The following is a 6390-nucleotide window of genomic DNA, read 5'->3' on the forward strand; positions in this document are numbered from 1 at the left end:
TACATAGTCCCAAATGTATATAATGGCTAAAAGAAATAGATTTTTTCAACTGAAAAGCAGGAAACACAGATCCTCCTTTGAAGATAAACTATAAGCCCTGAAAAATTAAAATACTTAATCCAGCAGCAATATCACTTGTGTAGCAATAAAATAATAGGATTTCCTTTTCTCTGCCTCCTTGTTTTGGCTATTCTCTCTTCTAAAAAAAATGTTGACATACTTTTGGGGGATAAGAGATAACAAATCTGAAAGTATATAATTTATATTTTGGAATAAAAACAGAATATGGAATTATCTGTTGGTTAAATCGTTTATGAAGCCCTGCGACTGGAAATCTAAGTCCAAATGGTCACTTAAAAGCCATTCCACTATTTATTCAACAAATTGTTTTAGAGCACTTAGTATAAGTTAGGTACCATGGTAGATGCAGGAGTTATGAAGATGAATAAAACAAATTCTTGTTACTAGAAGAGCTTACAGTCCATCAGAGGAGACAAATAATCACTGACATAAAACAAACCTAACTCTCTGTCAGAGTTTCCACCCCTGGCAAAAGGAAGTGACAGAAATGTTGCCAGACACAGAGAAAGTATAGCCACGAGCAACTGGGTCCCAAGAAATAGTCTGATTTAAATTATCTGAGATTGATTTTTTGGGGGACAGGTTTTTATTTGAATATAATTTCAAACTTACAGAAAAGTTGCAATAATAGTACAGGAACTCCGGTTTACCTTTCATCCAGATTTACCAATTGCTTTCCTAACCATTTGCAAGCAAGTTAGAGATATTGTGCCTAGCCATACTAAATACTTTAGTTCATGTTTTCTTTAAAAAAATTTTTTTTATTTCCATAGTTTTAGGGAACAGATGGTATTTGGTTACATAAGGAAGTTCTTTAGTAGTAATTTGGGAGATTTTGGTGCACCTATCACCCAAGTAGTATACACTGAACCCGATTTGCAGTCTTTTATCTCTCACCCCTCCCACCCTTTCCCCTGAGTCCCCAAAGTCCATTCTATCATTCTTATGCCTTTGCATCCTCATAGCGTAACTCCCATTTATGAGTGAGAACATACAATGCTTGGTTTTCCATTCCTGAGTTACTTCACTTAGAATAATAGTCTCCAGCTCCATCCACGTTGCTGCAAATGCTATTAATTTGCTCCTTTCTAGGGCTGAGTAGTATGTATGTATATACATATATGTGTGTATATATACACACACACACACACATACACACACATAATTTCTTTATCCATTCGTTGATTGATGGGCATTTGGACTGGTTCCATATTTTTGCAATTGCAAATTGTGCTGCTATAAACATGCATGTGCAAGTGTCTTTTTCATAGTGTGTGTTTTCAAAAAGCAAGAAAATTCCACTATCTAACCACCATGCAGTTATTCAAGCCAGGAAGTTTATCACTGATACAATACTATCCACTCCATAGTCCATTTTCAAATTTTATCAATTGTCTCAATGTCCTTTATAGTATTTTGTTTCCATGTCCTGCTCCAATTCAGGTTCATGCATTTAGATGTCATTCTTTTTTTTTTTTTTTTTTTTTTTTTTTTATTTTTTTTTTTTTAAGTCTTTGTTAACCTAGGGTAATTCCACAGTCTTTCTTTCTCGACCCTAACACTTTGAGAATTCCAGGCCAGTTATTTTGTAGAATGCCCCTCAATTTGGATGTATGTGATATTTCTCATTATGATATTCAGGGTACACATTTTTAGCAGTAATAAGTGGTTGATTTAAAATCTCAGAATAGCTGCCTCTACCCACGTCTCCCTCACTTTGACCTGACACTGTGCACAATTGGGAAGCTTTTGAGGTTTTCTGGTGAAATCCAGACTTTTCTCTGCTTTCTCCTATGATCTCTAATTTAGCCATCAGAATTGCTAAAATCCTGAGGAGAATGTTTGCTTCTTGGGGAGTTTACACTAAGCAGAAAGCTTATTAATTCAAAACTCATTCCAATGTGTGTCCTTCTCCACCCCAATCCCCCAGGGATTAGTACCTGTTTTTTTATTATTGCAATGAGTAAATTATTCATCAGGGTGGCTAAACGGCTTACAGAGATAAATAACACAACATGAGTGTAATAAAGATATTTCCCTTTTCTAAATAAGTAGCACTTATAACTCAACCTGTAAGACTGTTCTTCTTTCCAGAGAGGAAGAGTCCTGTAAATGGTACCTGAAGAGCAAGAGCTTTAAACAGGCCCTAGTGCAAAAGAGGTCAAGGTCTCAGTGATACCAAGAGTTCTGATTGTGCCATTTCTGTCCCTGCTTCCTCACTGGTATATCCAAGGCTACCACAAAGTGGAAGGAGGAGGATGTGTGGGCGAAGAGTGGGTGGAGAAGACTTCTAAGAATTGGAAACTATGCAGACTAGCAGCCGGTAGTTAATTAGTTTTACTTCTAAAACGACCCCTTTGTGCAGCTTGTCCTTCCTGAGAAAGAGGTTAAAATGCTGCCATGGCTGCTTTTTAGCAGTATGGTGATTAAAACAATCTCAGGGCCTAAATAAGATGGCTCTACTTATTTGGTTGAGGAGAGAGTGGTCCTCCTTCATTTTTTTTTCTCCACTCCTACTCACTGAACATCACATCGAAAAATGAGCAAATTCCTACACTTTACTTCCTATTCCTATAGGAACGATTTAGAGGGAGGAATGCTCATTAAAGGAGATTCTAGAATCTAAAGTTATCTGTTTTACTGAAACTGAGAAGCAAGCTTGAGATGTTACTAGCATAGCTCGGACACAATTGATAAAAGTAGCTAACATCTATTGTGCATTTAGCATGTGCTGGGCCATAGCTTAAGGGCTTTTCATGGTTTATCTCATTTAATCATCACTACGATCTATGAGTTGGGTAGCGTTATGATTATGAGCATATATGTCTGGTTTTTCAGATGAATAAGCTGGGGCTGAGAAAGGTGAAGGGACTGAGCCAAGGTGAGTTAGAATGGAGGCAGGATTTAACCACAGGTAGTCTGGCCCAGAGCCCATTGCTCAACCACTGTACTACCTGCCTTCCAGCTTCCATTTGCCTACAGTCTAGTGGGAGTCATAAAAGAACTAAGAGAAGAAGATGAATCCAGACTGGAAGTGGCTGGGCTCCTGGCTAGGCCAGGAGCCTCACCAGTTGGAGACCCTGGAACCCTGGCCAAGCTCACTGCAGGTGAAGAAAAAAATCCACCCCTGCTCAGCCTGGAGCGAGAAGGTGACCAAGGAGGAAATAGTGGCAGCCGAGCTCAGCATGACCGTCACTCACAGCAATGAGAAGCATGACCTTCACGTTACCCTGCAGCAGGTCCAGCGGTGAACCAATTGCCCAAGACCTGACCTAGGTTGTTGGAGAGGTCACAGGGGTTCCACTCTCCTTTCAGAAACTCATAATTAAGGGAACATCTCTGAAGGAAATGGAGATACCTTTGTCAGCATGTGGAATACAAAATGGTTGCCAAGTCATGTTAATTGGGAAAAAGAGCAGTCCAGAGGAAGAGGTTGAACTGAAGAAATTGAAAGAGTTGGAGAAGAAAGTTGATGAACTGTAAGAGTTGAATAAACAGCTTACTGGACTCCAGCAAGGTTTTCTGGCCAAGGATTTGCAAACTGAAGCTCTCTGCAAACTTGATAGGAGAGGAAAAGCCACAACCAAACAGTTTATGAAGATCTTGGAAGAGATCGACACACTAATCCTGCCAGAAAATTTGAAAGACAATAGATCAAAAAGGAAAGGTCTGGTTAAAAGAAAAAAAAAAAGTTCAGGTGTTCGTAGCTGAGTGTGGCACAGTGGAGCAGAACATCTGCCAGGAGACCCAGCAGCTGTAGTCTACAAACTTGGCCCTGGCCGAGTAAGGTGTGACAGAAAGAGGCTGTACTGCCCTGAAGAACAGCACCACCAGCTCTGCCTTCTCTGGAGCATAATTTACCTGATTTATTCTAGGGACAACTGGCCTATTGCCAATTTTCCTACTCCTACCCCAGTTCTCAGTGAAAAACTTGTCCTTGTGATCTTGAGTAGGGCGCTTGTCTGTTTTCTTATTGTGTCTCTGTGGCCGTGTGGTCCAGCAGCCTACTTTTTCTGGAGAGGTCCTCCCCTGCCCAGGTTTTCCCAGCTATTTGACCTTCTGTTGCTTTCTTTGGGCTGGTGAGATCTCTCCTTTGTCCTGAGCTAGTTCTAGATTTATAGGCTACCCTGGTCTTCAGATACAGAAGAGCTTTTTCGCTCGTGATCACACAGTCCCATAGATGTAAAATCAGAATCACTAGGAGGTTGCATCTATAGTCAGGAATGTTGAGAATGGCTTAGAACAGGTGTTTGGCACATAGTAGTCCAAGTATCCCTCATTGTGACCTAATTCCAGAACATCAGGCTGGGTTCTTGGCTTATAGGCATTATTCTTACCTCTTAGTGACCTGACAAACTACAAGACATGAAATATCAGGGGGCCAGTCCTGGAATGAAGCCTATGGTTGATGCATGGACTTCCTTGTCCCCAAGAAAAAATTCAGAACCCAGTGTTGACTGAGTCCGTGCTTAAAACCAGGCAGAGCAATGGCTTAAGAAGGGCAAAGAGGGAGAGCCACAATGAATAAAGCAGGCTGGTGGTGAAGCCAACCATAAATTTCCCAGGAATGACATGTGCTTCCTTCAAGGGCATTTCTGTTAAAAATACCCTTCTGAGATCTGTATTTCCTTCAAGGCCATTCTTGTGCATTTTGTGGACTGTCCTGCAATATCACTGTTATTAAAAAAGTTTGAGCATAGGTATGGTGCACATTCCTGTAGTCCCAGCTGCTTGGGAGACTGAGACAGGAGGATCGCTTGAGCCCAGGAGTTTGCATGTAGCCTGGGAAACATAGTGAGACTTCATCTCTAAGAAATTAATAAGTTAACAAATAAATAACTAAAACAGTTTGAATGCCCATCATCAAGCAGAAGAATGTTTTGTTTTTGTTTTGATTAGTGAGTAAAACCATTCTGTGGTTCTAGGCATAATTTGTGTTTAACAGAGTAGCCACAACATTTAATAAGAAGTTACTGTGTGCTGGGCACTGTTCTAAGTTTTTAAATATATATTCATCATTTAACCCTCACATAACCTAAGAAGTAGGTATTATCCCTGTTTTGGAGATCAGGAAACTGAGAACACTTAGGTAATCTGCTTAAGGTCAGATAGTACGTGGCAAAGCCAGGGCACAAAGCTGGGCAGTTTGGTTTCAGAGCCACTGTTTTTATGCTCTACTGTACTACCTCTCAACCAACATAGGGTTACATGCTCCCATTATCTTATTTTCTCTCTATTCCTCTCCCTATACCTTTATCTTCCATGTTAGTCTTTCCACTTCCTCTCCGGCCCTCTCTAGTTCATTCTCCACAGAGCACTCTGAGTGATATAAAGTACAAATCTTATCATATCAGTCCGCTGCTCAGAAACCTCCAATAGCTCACTACTTCTCTTAGGATAAAGGCCAAAGTCCTCACCTACACCTTCTCCCACCTCATCTCGGGCCCCTCTCCTGTTTGCTCTCTGCTGTCAGCCACTCTGGTCTTCTGTCAGGTCCTCAGATGCACTGTGCCCTCTCCTACCTGGGGGTCTTTGCACATGCTGCTACTTCTGCTTGGACAGCTCCTCACCATCTTTCCTCCACCCCTACCCCTTGTGTACATAACTCTTATTCATCCTTTAGAATGTAACTCAAAGTCTCTTCCATGGAGACCTCACCTATTGTCTTGAGACCATATCAGGCCCCCAGATGGGGTTCCTTCATGGCTACCCATAACTTTTCTTTCACAGCATTCACCATAGTCCATGATAGCTTATTTGTGGAATTATCTGGTTAGTATTTGCCTTTAACACTAGACTGTATGTTCCTTAGGTTAAGGGGCTTCTTTGTCTTGTTAACAGCATTATTTCAAGTACATTGTCTTGTATATAGTAGGACCTCAATAAATATTTGGAGAACAAAACAAACAAACAAACAAACAAACAAACAAACAAGGTGAATCCATGCCAGATGATTGGGTTGAGTTGGTCAGGGAAAATTTCACAGAAGGCAGATTGGAACTAGGCTGAAAAGCAGGCTGGGTTTGATTTAATGAAGTAGGCTATGAAAAGCATTCCAGGTGAGGGGAACCAAAGGAACTTTACACGTCCTGGGACCAGCAAACTGAGCAGTTTGTCTACGGCAGAGAGATCTTGCAGTCATTTGCAGGAGACCTTTATCACACTTCTAATCCATGAGAAGTAGTAGGGTGAATATGAAGAACTCTCAGAGCCCAGTGACTATTGGTGCTTATTAGCCAGGGCATGAGGGCACTGCAATGACAAGGCAATGGGCCTGGCAAGCCCTCCCCACTTCCCTTGGGTTGCCAG

The 6390-nt window shown here is 41.1% G+C and overlaps 1 pseudogene; it reads left to right on the forward strand.

Annotated features, from left to right (window-relative positions):
* The first annotated feature begins 3098 nt into the window (after positions 1-3098).
* LOC108517162 (BAG family molecular chaperone regulator 1 pseudogene) lies at positions 3099-4609 on the forward strand (annotated as a pseudogene).
* Positions 4610-6390: the final 1781 nt, after the last annotated feature.

Source organism: Rhinopithecus bieti, unplaced genomic scaffold, assembly GCF_001698545.2.
Source record: "Rhinopithecus bieti isolate Rb0 unplaced genomic scaffold, ASM169854v2 scaffold_40017, whole genome shotgun sequence".
NCBI lineage: Eukaryota > Metazoa > Chordata > Mammalia > Primates > Cercopithecidae > Rhinopithecus > Rhinopithecus bieti.